This window comes from Branchiostoma lanceolatum, chromosome 18, assembly GCF_035083965.1.
Source record: "Branchiostoma lanceolatum isolate klBraLanc5 chromosome 18, klBraLanc5.hap2, whole genome shotgun sequence".
NCBI lineage: Eukaryota > Metazoa > Chordata > Leptocardii > Amphioxiformes > Branchiostomatidae > Branchiostoma > Branchiostoma lanceolatum.
Genome location: NC_089739.1, coordinates 8,749,071 through 8,764,493, shown reverse-complemented (window position 1 = coordinate 8,764,493; position 15,423 = coordinate 8,749,071). Strand labels below are relative to the sequence as shown.

General features: G+C 41.9%; 1 long non-coding RNA gene across 1 annotated transcript in view; it reads right to left on the bottom strand.

Moving 5' to 3' along the window:
- Positions 1-8,128: 8,128 nt before the first annotated feature.
- The window catches only part of LOC136424817 (uncharacterized), a 40,786-nt gene continuing 33,491 nt past the window's right edge, over positions 8,129-15,423 (bottom strand). The window contains exons 2-3 of the long non-coding RNA XR_010753935.1: positions 9,347-9,429; positions 8,129-8,469 (exon numbers count right to left, since the gene is read on the bottom strand). This is a non-coding gene — a long non-coding RNA (uncharacterized lncRNA). The remainder of the gene's footprint in view (positions 8,470-9,346; positions 9,430-15,423) is intronic.

Here is a 15,423-nt window from a genome sequence, read left to right as displayed (position 1 = left end):
TTAACGTCTGCAGCTGTCGACGAGGTTCGCGCCAAAAATCCGCGAAAGGTCAGAGGTCAAACAGCGGGAGAGGCTAGCCGTCGCCGGTCCGATCCTGAGGTATCTGTAACCTCGAAAACAGGCTTTACGACGGTGGGCGCTTTGCCTTTTCCGCTTTTGCAGATTACGTACTGTTTTTTCATCATGCTACCTATGACCCATCTATCCTATGGAAACCAATTTTGTTGATAACGCGAGCTATTCAAAATCTACTTAGTAATCGGAAAAGAGTGTGCGATTAAAAAATGGCAATATTAAAAGGCCTGCTGCAAAGACAACTAGGGAGACTAAGATATCCGAGCTTGATACGTCGTTTGCCCAAACGACGGAAGCAATTCCACTTGACATTTACAAGGCAACTAGATCGCCATATACACAATGTTACTTCGCTATCGGAACCTAATGTCGTCTGAGCCATATCCTCGTTACCGTAAGACTGTGTATTTGTCTAATTGTGTGGTTTTATATTTAGAGTTTCTAAAGACGCTTCATCTTATGATGCTTTAAAAAGTCAGCTATATGGCATACTGTTATATGAGAGACAGATTCCAAAATGAATCAATTACTGAGTACCTCTGTATTTTCATGTGCTCTAGATTACTACTACTGTGTATACATAATATTTACTATTTGTATGTAGATGTTGTGAGATGTTGCAAAAATAGATAAACAAAGAATTCATATTGGTACGGAAAATGTCTAAAGAAAGTTTAGAACGAAGAAAAACCAGAAAAGAAGGCAAAAAGGCTTGTCACGATCGGAGGTATTTTCACCACCCGGAATGGTTCAGGTCATTCAAGTTTTTCTACCAACCCGGTTGTTCTCCAACGGACCCCACGAGTCCTCGACCCCCGTGTCTTCACACTGACAGTTTCCAATAATACATGCTTGGAAGGATCAAGGGCATTCTATTTAATGTCCTTGGGAGGATCAACGACTTTGTAGGTCGCGTGGGGTCAGTGAAGGACGGGGGGTCAAGTTCTTTTTCGGGCATGTTACACCAGGACATCCAAGACATTGCGGTCCGTTCTTTATATGGAGAGGCGATAAGTTGAGACGTTTTAAAAGTAAGGTCACGGCAACGACTTTAATCCCAATGATCGATACTTGAAGTCACACATTTATAGTAATACATATCTCTATAGGTTCCATATTACGTATTTTTATTTCTAAAAACTCAAGACGTTGCCGGCCGTTCTTTATATGGAGAGGCGATAAGTTGAGATGTTAAGTAAGGTCACGACTTTCATCCCATTGGTTGATACTGGAAATCACACATGTATAGTAACACATATCTCATTAACAATTCATCTTTTACAGCTAAAAGGGTGATCATGAGGTGTGGCTTGAATTTAGAGCGGTCACCAGGGTCTTGAATACGCGGATTGTTCAAGAAAGGTTTTTGTTGACATATCTTCTAATGGACCAAGAGGAATGAAAGTTGGCCAACTTTTTACATTTGAAACAACTAATAGCTGTGTGAAGTTTCGTTCCCGTAGTCTAAGAGAAATTAGTCCACAAAAACCTTTAAGGAACACAAACACGTATTCAGGACCCTTATGACCGCTCTAAATTCAAGTCACATCTCTCTCCACCCTAGCAGCTGTGAAAGAGAAATTGTTACGAGTTCAGAAATAAAAAATCGCGTGTGACCTATAGATATATGTATTACTATACATGTGTAATTTCAGCTTCCTACAACACCTGGAAGTGGGTCAACAAGATTCTTATTGCTGGTATGACACAGCAAATGCTGCATTGCGTGCTATCTAAAACTACGCCACTCCTGTAGCGATGTTCTTTCATGGACATTGCCATCCAAGGCGAATTAGAGGGACGATCTTGTTTTCTTAACACAAAGCCACCGGCTATCCCTTTCGTGACGACCCCACCTTCTTTTTTTTCTAGGAGGACTTAAGAGAACAATTCCTCGTGCTCGGTATCCTTTCCCCCGTAGATCCCTGATACAATATCACTGTGGTTCTGAAGAAAGAGGGTCGGGTTGTCCCTCCTCTAGCCTCTTCCTTTTCCTTTATCAGACACTATGGGATTATTTTCCGGTCTAGATCCGCTGAATCTTACGGTAAGGAGGCGCCATTGTCGGCGGAGCCGGCCGTGTTTGCCCCGATAGTTCGCGCCAAACAAACCACGGAGAGGTAAGCGGCTTTGGCGGGTTTTTAGGCGGGATGAGACGGAGAAGGAGGCGGCGGAGCGTGGCACGGGGCCCGCCACGGTCCGAGGATCACGGTCACGGGACGGGCTAAAAACGGCCTCGGATGTACGTCACTGTCATACCTGACAGGGTTTCAGCAAACTTCGGGGCATACTTGTCCTCATAAGTCGCACGCGACTTCTGAAACGACCAGTGCAAAAATTGTCTGTGTTTAAGAAACCATCACCAGATCGTGTTAACGTGATTCTATGTCGATCGGTCGAACCAACCTCCTTGGTACAACTTTCAAAATCGGACGGTAAAAAGGTTTTCGCGAGTTTTGAACGATGGGTGAGGATAGAACACACAATTTCATCCAAAGTTTAGAGGGCTTTTGCGCGGAAAGGAATTTATATTCAAATCTATGGTATAAATACGTTATTTGAAACGCGGATGTATTTCATTTAGCTCATTCTTGTGTCGTTAATGATTATAATACAGTACTTTTTTGTACTTTGCAATCAGTTTTGAAGGACTACCAAGACGAAATTCATACAAAATGTTGTCGGCGATCCTAAAGAGAAATTCCTTAGACTTTTGACTCACCCCCTTGATAAATAGAAAGCATTCATTCAAATGGTAGAATTCCACAAAAACTTTTTTGATAGAAATAAATCGTCCCTTCATAATTTTGACGGATGCTATGATTTCAAACCCCTTCAAATTCCACACAACTCTGAAAATGGAAAAATTCCTAAGATTAAGAAATTTTTAGTGAAAGCACGAAGACGACTTCATGGTAGCTGTACAGTTTTCACAGCTTACAAAACTTAAGCTGTTTAAATGGGTTTGTTTACAGGATTAACAAAGGCTCATTTCTCTGCGCACACAAGTAAATACTGCCCGAGAGGACTACCAGATCAACCGTCACCGTGCAACCTTACAGGATTAGTTTTTCTGAGACATCATTGTCGCTAGTCCCAGCAGGATTCACGGGATGCGTTCAAAACGTTCATGATATCTCACGGTAAAACTCAATATTTTGGGGTATGAATGGAGAAAGTATAAAGCCTTCAATCAATATGCACCAATTCTCAAACCATTGTGATCATTTGTTTTTTGCTGAGACAGCATTGTCGCTATAGCTATAGTTGGACAAGGATTCACGATTTGCGTTCAAAAAGATATCTCGCAGTATAACTGGAATTTTTGCACATGAACAGATAAACTATGAAGCCTTCTATCAACGTCTACCAAATCTCAAATCATTGTGATCATTTGTTTTTGCTGAGACAGCATTGTCGCTATAGCTATAACTGGACAAATGTTCACGGGATGCGTTCAAAAAGTTCGTGATAGCTCGCGGTATGACTGAAATTTTGGGGCATGGACATAGAAACTATAAAGCTTTCTATCAATTCTTACCATATAAGTCAAATCAATGTGATCATTTCTTTGCGGGCGACGCCCATTTAAAGTAGAGGATAGGCGAGGTCGTTCTGTGTGATATAGTGCCTGAGAAACTGGTGTGTTACGCCGAATGACGGTTATATCGGAAAAGCATATACTTTTTTCCAGTTAAGCAATATCGCTGCTTTAAAAGTTTGTTTCCATGATTATTATCAGCTTAAAATTGCAAGTAGATTTGATATTCATCAAAAGACGATTGACGTGTACGTGTGAAAACTGCTTTCAGACGATACTGTCAATAAATTTGCCTGCTACTCTAATATAACCACCACACAAAATAGCACATTTGCAATAGCTTTATTGGTCTTTGCTTCAGCCAAGTGCACTACAAACATGAATAGCCGCTGAGCCGGTTTATTTTACAAAGAATCGATGGGAGACCATTGTTATAAGTGTCAGACACAAAATTCAATAAGCCGATGGCTACAGTACGCAAACTTGACGTCGGTGTCGTGTTGCTGAAGATTTAGATGGTAAAAACTGGCCAAATTAGGCGATTTTTCAGAGAATTTATCCAACTGAATAGGAAATTAACTCATGCTACTTCTTCGCGAGCCGTAGCGAAGCCTTGTTGCACTACTAGCTAACGAAAAAGCGTCATACTTCGTCCTCAGTCTTAGGTTCGATTGCTTTTATTTGAAAAATTTGTAAACGTTTTCAGCATCCAAAGTACTCCTTTGGATACAGGCTTGCACCATGATATAACATTAGATAGATCAAGGAGGTTTAATGGACGCCCATCGCTGCCACCAGTGTTATATACACAGATGACGCCCACAATTAGACGTGACGTGGGGAGGGACACGTGGACCCCTCTACTTTATTACGTCTATTTGCCAACACATATCCTATTCCTAACAAGACTCGATATACATGTAGACTAGCTTCATCAGCTGCATCAGAAACATAGGCGAAATTGGCCAAGTAGACTGAATACGACAGGAAGCGTTACCTGGCCACAGACCGTTGCCATTTGTTGGTAACAAATAGTTTACTCTATTGCCGACTAACTCTTCTGGCACATTATTCAGTCTACTTGATCTGTTTGGCCAGTTTCTACTATTTGTCCAGCAACCCATTGTAGAGAGTACTAGTATATCAGAGACTCTCCTTACACCAGCGTTGTCCAGTTGTCCATGTAACAATGTTGATTTCAATCCTGCCCTCTGCTCGAGTCTGTCTTCTCGCCTGTAGTCGCGCATCCTCCCCTGCTCTTCTGCCAGGGTGGCGATAATAACTCGGACAAACACACTCAGACGGCCTGTTGACACACTAAATGATAGCGCCAACCCCTCCCGATATTGGACGCAAACAAACATGGCGGGCGGCCGCCACGAGCGAGGCGTGTGACCTCCCATTTTGACCCACAAATCGATGACGTGTTGACTTTTGGCGCCAAACTGCGAAGGTCACACGGGTCACGCTTGAGTTCGAACGGGACAACTTGAGGGCGTCAGACAAGCGACAGGGGTGGTCGTATATGGTCGTGGCCAAAATGTTCCGGTGACGCGAAAAATGTCAAAATCGTGGATTAAATTCTACCGCGACCTCTTTATAATTCACGTCCCACTGCGAACGAGGATTTCGCGCCCGGTGATGGGCCGGGAGGGGGGCACCATAGCTGAAGAAAGTTGTCAAACTATTTTTACCACAGCTACCACGGTTAACGAAGACTTGATCCGTGGTACACTTGTCTTCCACAACGCTTAACCGTGTCGTTTTTACAATGCAAGCCACTGCACGTACGTTTGTACCACAACTACAATGTTTGCTACAGAGTCATCAACAAATCCAGGTTTAAAAGAAGAATTGCATTTACATAAGCTGATCCTAGCTTAATATTAATAATAAGTAGGAAGCAAATTTGAATCTTTTTGAAATGTTTTTACGTGCCAAGTAGATTCCCAGGGTTGAGGCCGAACTCTTAAGGGGAAAAGTGGATCATAAGTAGAAATTTAGCGCCCTTAAAGAGTACTTAAATAGCAACCGAATAGTCTCTTTTTGACCCTCACGCCTAGGACTTTGACCTTGTATTTGAAATGCTATTCTCGACCGCAAGGTCATGTGAAACGGTATCATTCGCGGGGGTATAAAGTCCGCGTCGTTTGACATAATTTACGAGTAAGCATATTTCAACAAACTAAGGCTGCGATACTTCGTTTAACATGAGGTGCTTTAAAATCATTTATGAAAAGATTACGGACCAAATGTTAACGGAAACGATAGTACAAGAATGTGAGTGCAGAGGTCGTATTTGTTGATTTCATTCATCATTCTTTCATTCAAACATTTTAAGAGGCATTTCGTGTTGAAGCTTTGCTCATAGATAAGATAGAGTGACGCCTCGTTTGCATACACGGTGGAATAATGTGTGGCGTTTGTTTGCACACGTCATCATTGAAAAATGCTACAACGATTGAGAGGCACTTAACGAGTGGAGTTTGGGCACGTGAAATGTATGACGTCATTTTCAGACGATAACGTTAATATAAAAAATCCTTTCGAATGGTGTCAGGCAAACGTCACTGATATGATGTATGGTAGAGAAAGGACAAACGTACGGCACGTTTTTGGGCGGTTATCTGTTTCCTTAATCTGTAAACCTGACTCCATGGTCGGATCGGAGTGTTATCAGTTACGATCTGCTGCGGTGCGGTGCTGTTGTATAGGGAAACAGGTGCCTGCCCACTGTTTACCTTTGTTTGCGGTCGTTTTCCCATAGCGCGGGTCGACTTGGATTGCGACAAGTTGTTGAGAGAAATATGGCACGATAAGGTGGGGGTTAGTACGACAGAGTGAGGAAAGTATTACGCCTTTTGTTGCTGAAGAATTGGCTGCTCTGCACAGTACACTAACATCCTTTTTGCACTTTGCTACAAAAAATTTTAGCTTGATATTCTCATAGAATCATTAAACTAAATGTGTATATGCCATTTACGACAACATTCTATGTATGTCTTGATTCATTAATTCATCCATCCATTCATCCAGACGTCGTACGACCTGTTGTTGGGTGACGGGTATTTGCGGGGTAGTCGTAAATATGTCTTACAAAATATAGTTGTTTTATAACAGAAACGTTTACATTGCATCCTTGTCGACGTTTCCGTGTCGAAGCCTGGATAAAAGACGTGTGACAAAAATATTTCCACGTGCGTGTGTGTGTCCACCTTTAAGAAGTCTTAATGGATTGATCGATCGTCTACGTGCACATTGTGATATATTTCACAGACCTTACCTTAAGTAAAGGTAAAGCAGCTATACCTCAATTAAGGTGAAGCATTATGATTTTTAAATAGCTAGTGGTGGCGCAATGCGGCTTCGCTACGGCTCACGTTTTGGGCCAAGCACACTGGGTCAGCCCTACTCTTCTCGAAAAGTGTGTTGGGTTCTTTTACGTACAGAGGTTTGGCACTTGAAGCTAACGCCTAAACCTCCCTCAAAACAGTTTTCATTTTGCACGCTACGGAGGTACTGTTGTCTGTCTGTCTGTCTGTTTGTGTTTTCGCGTATTTGTGGGCAGCTCTGAATGGATTGTGATTTTACACGCTACGGAGGTACTGTTGTCTGTCTGTCTGTGTTTTCGCGTTTTTGTGGGCAGCTCTGAATGGATTGTGGTGATATTTGGTAGGTCGTGGTAAGACTCAGGTCGAGGCGAATTCTGGCCATCCTATCGGTGTTCATTCGCTGCCCTGTTTGGCACTACATGAGTCTGAACGGACAAAAGGACGAATAAAAAAAAGACAATCGGCCGTGCTTGACCTCGTTTAGGACGGTAAACATGAGTAGACGAGTTCACGGCCAGGTCATTTGGGCTATCAGGTCAAGACCTCGTCCCACATCAAACATCATAAAAGTCCAGTCATAGCTTCATTCATCATCGAATCTCCTTAACGGAGCAACAAGCATTAATTACTTGCCTTTGATGTTCCGTTCTGATATACGACTGTACATACATGTAGCTCTTACATAACAGACGGTTGTTGCCCTAACTTCACCTACTCATAATAACACCTTTATGTTTATTGCGTCTACGGTTACAGACTATAGGCTACTTGACCTACTGTTGAATGTTAAGTCTTATGACTCTAACTGAATACATTACTGAAGTGTTGTAAAGACAAAGCAGTTTTCGTTTTCACTTTCTATGCTATTACCTCCATGAACGGAGGTATTATTTTGGGTGTGTCTGTGTGTCTTGCTGTCAGTGTGTCTGTCTGTTTGTCTGTCTGTCTGTGTGTTTGTTTGTTTCCGCATAGCTGTAGACAGCATAAGTTCTGGATGAATTGTGATGATATTTGGTATGTGGGAAGGTCTTGGTATTTTGAGCCTCCTGGCGGCTTTCTTTGGTACTCCAACAGAACGTTTAAAACTATTTTGCCCTGGACTGCCACACTACATTCAAAAGGTGTTTTTTTTCAATCTGAATACAATCTGAATACTTTAAAACAAGTCTACATTCACAGAATAGCATCGCACGTTAACACGAATATGTAGGTATACACATAGGCAGATACGTGTACTTCGCTACGTATATATAATTTTCATTTGTGTAGTATGATCTATGTGAAGGCGGAGTTAGTATCTCTAAGGGATTCTCTATTGTTGTAAGGTCTTAATTTTATTTTGATCGACCCATCAAATATGTCTGACAAGGTCATCACAGAGGTCAGAACAAACATGGCGGCGCGTGTTCTCTCGTGACGTCGTGGTACAGAGGACGTGATCCTGTCCGTTTGTACACCACGCTTCGATAACCCTGAATTCTGTCTACTCTTTTGATCCTCAACCCATATATATGCATCTGTCTGAAAACTTTAAAAAGGATTTGTACCCAAAGACTGTATAAACATGACACGTACACATCTCGTATTCTATTCAGCAAACTTTAATATCAATACTTCTTCAGTATCGAACAACTGCCCTTTTGCCTATATATCCTCTGACTATGTATGCATGTGTCTGAAAAGGATAAAAAGGATTTGTACCCAAAGACTGTATAAACATGACATGTACACGTCTCGACGTTTTTAAGCAAACTTTGATATCATTTCTTTCTTTAGTATAAAACAACGTAAGATTTCAGCGAAAGAGACGATATTCCTTTTCCGTCGATAGATACAGCTGTCGTATGGATATATCACAAATTTGTATCACATATACAATCTCAATCTTATTCCTTAGGTTGCTGAAGACTAAGGAACCGATGAAGTTATAGAGAGACCTCCTTGAAGGAACATAGCACCTGTCAAGTTCAGTTTGAATGGGTCTGTGAAGAAAAAAAGACAAATGAGAACGTGCATGCATAATTTCAATTGCAAAATGAAAAAAAGTGTATCGTTAAATGTACTTGCATACGAAATAAAAGTAGAAATCCCGCTACTGATTAATTTGTAAACCATCAAACCGTTTCTGTCAGTGTATCCTCTAAACAGTAGCTTAGATTGATGGCGTTTTTGTGTACACCAAAGGGAGGCAGTGTTTTTGACAATGGCGCGGATTTCTAGACCAACAAAACTACGTCTCCGTTTAATTAACATGTCAGAAAAAGTATCGGTATTGAAACAAGGAGATACTGTGAGCTCTGACGCGACAAGTTTTGAACTAAAACACCTGTAGAATCTACACTCATCATACAGCATTAATGATGAGTGTAGATTCTACAGGTGTTTTAGTTAATGTCACCTCGACACGGTCCGTCGCACGCATGTCCCAGTTGCCATGGTAACTGCGACGTCATCACGGAACACAACAAATATGGCGTCGTCCTATAGAAAGTGTGAATAAAAAGAAAAACACGTTTTAAACTCATGTGAAAGGTGACAAACATCAAGAAAGATAAAGCCGTAGAGGTTAATAGAAAATATAACTATTTAACCCTAACATGGATTTTAATTAGCAAAGAAACTAAAAGTATAGCAGTCCTAACAAATTATACGGACAGGGATGAAAATAGAAGCATCGTGAAATGTAGAGAGCGTTTAAGAGTTTTTGTGTCACAAAGGAGGTTTAGCGCCCCTTTCCCATTCAACGTGCACGGGACACCTCCTCGAACACGGGATCCCCACTTTATGTCCCTTCCGAAATACAGGTGCAGCCCCAACCGAGATGCCCTTCCCAGGATTAAACCTAGGTCTCCCAGCTAGTAACTAATCGGAACCACTTGGATCACTTCGGCAGAACTTTTTTTTTTTAAACCCTACCGACCGACCCTAATTTTTTTCAGAACCGCAGCCGGTAACAATTTTTTTCTTAGGCCTTACAACCGCTCAACTTCGTTGTGATTAATGGCACAACAGACAAAGATCTATCCGCCCCCTGAAGTGTCCGAGTTTCCCCCCTACAAAAACACCTCCGCTCTGCTGAACAGCCGTTTTATCAAGATTGTGTACGTACAAAATAAACTACACAAAGAAGCGGTCGTGTGCCTCTCTCCCCTTTACCTAAAATCAACACTTTGAGTTAAGAGAGCGCCTTGGCGAACGCACTTCTAAATTGTGACGTTTTTCGCCATTGTACTTGTAACAATATTATCTTTTCCACATGGCGAAATGTTACCTTTAGTTTCGAAGTGAGAACGGATAATGGGAGAAAATGTAACGCTTTTAACAAATGTATCCCGAAATTCTTGCAATAGCATTGGATCCAAAGAGTTGGTGGATACTTCGACTGACGTCGTGCAAGCCGCATATTTGTTGGATGCAGTACTTCAAATTCTGTTAGGGAATAGTTTTCTTAAAAACTCTGCGTGGTCTTTGGATGCGTACTTATTCAGGCCTTTCAATGTGTTTTTGTTTTCACTTCCATCCCCAGTCAGCCCTTATATGACGTTACGCTGTACAATAAAGTTGAATCTAAAAGAAACGACAGTCGAGGGCAAAGTTTTTGTGCTGGAATGTCGCTGCGAGTGCCGCAACAATTTTAACGTAGCCTGGTAGCAATAATATCCAAAATGCGCGGTATGGAATTTTAATTTTTGTTAGTCTTTTATCATTCTTATAAGACACCATATGAGATAGCGTGGGTATGCGAAGTCACCAACAACTAAGTTCTGTAAATATAAGAAATATTAGGACGACTGAAAAACAACGAAGTCATGCTTTAGGCCATGTTGATTTGATTATATGGATGACATCTGCGCGCGCATAAATTTTCGTCCGTTTCCAACTAAAATCACACAAAGCAGCTACAAAATGAGCAAATATATGCCGTAAAATGAACAGATATCACAGAAAACGGATACTAATATCTTAGAATGCCAAGGTCAATTCCAAAGTCAAAGAAAAGTAAAAATGAAGTGTGTCGAGAGCCACACATCGAGCATATTAAAGAACCCACCACACTTATCGGTCCTTCCCGATGTGAGTGGATCAGATAAATCTGTCCCGGGATAGGCAGCTTGTACTCTTCAGTACAAACCTGCTGTATTACGCCATGAGGTAGTGAGTCTACCAGGTGCGGAATACAAACAAACAAACGAAGCCGGGATTGAAACCCGCAACCTTCTGGTTTTCAGGTAACCGTTACGACCGTGAACCTTCCCGGTCGCCTGTCGTCGCGGCACGCCACTCTGTCTAACGGTGTCAACGTTAATCCTTTGTCAACAGGTGATCGTCACGCGGCCCGCGGGTTCCGTCAGCGGAGTTTTTGTATTTTCCTGCCAACCGTTTATCCTCTCAAGGCGCGGTATATACGTAGCGAAGGACTTGGCTTAGACCGACGGGTGCAGAAACTTAACGTGCCGCGACGAATATCTAATCTTCCACTGGTCGTGGCTAGCCGATATACATGTAGCGAAGGACTTGAAACCGACGGTTTAAAAAACGTGCCGCCACGAAAAGCTAATCTTCCACCGGTCGTGGTAAAAACAGACACTGGTAAATTCCTCCTGCTCTTTTCGGCCTCTTTTCAACAGGTAGTATGAACAATGGATTACGGCTTGATGTTAGAAAGCTCTCTCGGTATTTCTAGACATCCCACGCAACCGAAGGACTTGGCCGACTGTGACCGACGGGTTCAAAAACCTGCCGCGACGAAAAGTTCATCTTCCTTCGGTAGTTAAGCCTCCGTCAGTTATGGAAAAATAGGTTGCAAACTGTACTCCATGGCTGACTAACTCCTATGGCATGCTATTCAGTCGATTTCTTCTATTTCCAGCAACCTACTAGTATATAGTCCCGTACAGACTAGCCCGTTGCAAGAACAGGCGCTATGTACCTGCCCCCCCCCCCCGGTATTTTCGACTGGTATAATGAACAATGGGCCATAGTTTAACGCTAGAAAGCTCTATCAGCATTTTTACACGTCACAGGCAACCGTTTATTCCCTGTCAACGCTGCATTTCTGACGCCAAGGGCCTCTCCGTGACTTCTACGTCCAAAAGGTGACGGCGCGAAACAATATCTTACTGAGAACTAATTTCACTGGACAACTTGAAGGGCGTGAGTGTACTTCAATGGGAGGGGTCGGACTTGTTTGACTGGCATAAACATCGCTGAATAAATAGACAGAAACACTTTTTCGTAGGTACAACATTTGTCTCTAGATAAAATTATGACGTACACAAATATAAAGCTAAAGGTAGAAGAGATAACGTGAGACACCGTTCCCGCCAAATCTCAGTTACGAAGGGTGACCGAGAATGGGCATGTCAGACGACAGTCTGCGTTGCTATAGCGACGGGGCGTGGCTGATGACGTTGATGACGTAGAGCAGCGTTAATGTGCTCGGATATAGTGTACAGGTGATAACCTTTGTGACCTGTTTGTCCCAAAGTATTTTGTCGCGCGGTTGTTTCCCTGGTGAGACTATAAATACCGCCAAATATCACTCCTTTTACGAGTAGAACTGTCGTTAGACGCTGTTGTTACAGTGCAGTTCATTGTCTTTACAAACGGTAGCTGCCTCTATAATATATGGTTCTTGATAAACAACACTTGGAGATTAGATTGAGGGATTATGTGTGACAAAGTAGTATTGCCTTCCGTTGCTGCATGCCTGTGAAGCTGGTGCATTGTATCAAACTTTTCTGTACACATTGACCAATACAATGTACATTATGTACTTGTAGTTATAATGGAATGTTATGAACATTTTAGTCTGATAGAGATAGCAGTTCGAGGGCTTCTTTGATCCGGATGTGAAAATACCTCGGAGGTTATAACATCGTCATTGACGAGAAATAACCGATCAATACGTGCATGGAGATGTCTCTCTTTTAAACCACGTGTGCAAAATGTGGTCGACATTTTTTAAATGTCAGCTCTAAAATCGATGCTCTAAAATTTGGTGACACATTGGGAAGAACTATCCACGAATTTGTATCATTTCCATGATCCTACCGTGAGCTAGGATAGTTGTGGTGGTTTTAAAATTTTAAATGAAACTTTCACTGTAGAACAACAGAACCTACTTCACTCTGTCACGCCAAACGCCCCCCTCCCCACAAAAACACACACACTTACCGAGTTGTCCGACATCCTATCAATTAATTTGCGGAGTGGGAAATCAATAATAGTAAACACCAGATGACAAGTAATGGTCGGGCGATGGCGGGTCATTACATTTGTTTCAACAATGGCGTCCCAGAAACCGGGCCCCGGGATCAGTATGTGTGCGACTAGACCGTCTGGGGTCCAGTCTCGTGGTGGTAAAGACGAAAACACATGTTGTACGATATGTTCAGTGTTCCATAAGATTTTTTGTTGTACAGTTTCTTGTGTCGCACGATATTTTGTGTCATACGATTTTTTTGTGTCGCACGATACCTTGTGTCGTACGATATTTTCTCTGTTGCATACGATATTTTGCGTCATACGATTTTTTTTGTCGTAGGATATTTTATGTCGTACCACATTTTGTGTCGTGCGATTTTTTGCGTCGTACGATTTTTTGCGTCGTACGATTTATTGTGTCGTACGATATTTTGTCCTACCATATTTTGTGTCGTGTGATTGTTTGCGTAGTACGATGTTTGCGTCGTACGATTTATTGTGTCGTACGATATTTTGTGTCGCACAATATTTTGTGTCGTACGATATATTGTGTTACGCGATATTTTGTGTCGCACGATATTTTGTGTCCTGCGATATTTTGTGTCGTACGAAATTTTTGTCGTACGATATTTTGTGTCGCACGATATCTTGTGTCGTGCAATATTTTGTGTCGTGCGATATTTTCAGTGTTCCATACGATAAACTTATCAGACGAATTTTGCAGCGAAACAGTTTTCAAAACCTACGCCATGTGGCGAAGCAAAAAAGCGGAGGCCACCCCAAACATTTTGACATGAATATTTTATTCTGTGATTAGCGGCTTCAAAGGGAAGGCCCTATCCAAGCCAGCTGGCATAATTATGAAATATTGACGCATTCATAATATTTGCTATTGCCCTAAGCCATAGGTATTACGCCTGGATTATATACACTCCAAACAAAGAATATCTGTAACCCTTCTTTCTGTTTGCTAACATCAGTTTTCTACCAGAGGCTACGACCGCTCTGCGACCATGCTGCGACCACTGAGCTATCAAAGATGTAACATATCGCCAAACAAATTTCATAAATAAAAAACTATTCTTTTATATTCCTTTTGTGTTATTGTCTTTTAGATCATGCTTTTACATCTTGCATCATATTCCTATTATACAATCTTTAGGGTCACATAAATCTAATTTTGGTCGCTGCACGGTCTCTCAGCGATCTAGCGGAAATTGGACCCAACGACTTGGAGCAACAGGTGCGTAGGGTTCAAACTTACGGCGTTCTCCCCACCAGACTAGTCTCTACCAGACTAACTACGCCAGCTATGGGGAGAATATTTGCCAGGGAAGTTTGGCCACCAGAGGGTTTCATTTGCGTGCGAAATGTGATCTTCACCGTGGACTGACTCTACTGGCTAATTATTCCCTTTCTGCCGAATTCTACCATGGCATACGCCCGTAGGAGGGCTTGGTGGAGGCTACCACAAAACACTCTATACCCGAGTTGACAGTTCTTTTGCCAGGTTAATGTTGTGTTATTGCACTTTGAATTGATGATGTTCACCGACCTTGCTCGACCTAATTACTAATTAAACTAAGTGGCTGACAAGATTCAAATGGTTGAGGACAAAGGCGACTGGGCGGAGGCGGGGCGACAATAAGAGAAGTGCGGGAGAGACTACAATGTACGACAACATGTAATGTCTACAGAATCCTATAACGGGACATGGTCACGTACTGACAAAGACTAGCGTTCTCACGAACGTTCACCCTACCACACTGTTAAGTATGGTCTGTTCTTCTTTGTCTTATCCGATATTTTGTACAAGTTTAAAAGTAACAACGAACGGGATGCTCCCACACACACTGATACTTTGAATTCACACATTAATTATGGATATCGATACCTTTGTCTTTTTTTATCTTATCTCTTACACCGTTAATTTCTGTACGTACTACATGTAGGACGAGAAAGCGTTGCCTGTATCACCTTCTCCAAGTGACATATAGAACCTTACAACAGGCATGCGTCATATATACGTTGGTCTACAGATCTTGAAATTCCTCACTGTCACTGACGAAAGATAGTGGACGCTACCTGAAACGTCTGACCATTTCCAAAATATGTAAAAAATATATACTCATTCCCTTGATTAACTATTACTTTGCTAATCGTAATACCTGTATACCTAACCTTCACCAACATACGTTATATATGTTTCAGAATAGTTGGGAAGTCTTTTTCATGATTCTACATTTTCCAGCTTAGGTCCCCATAACC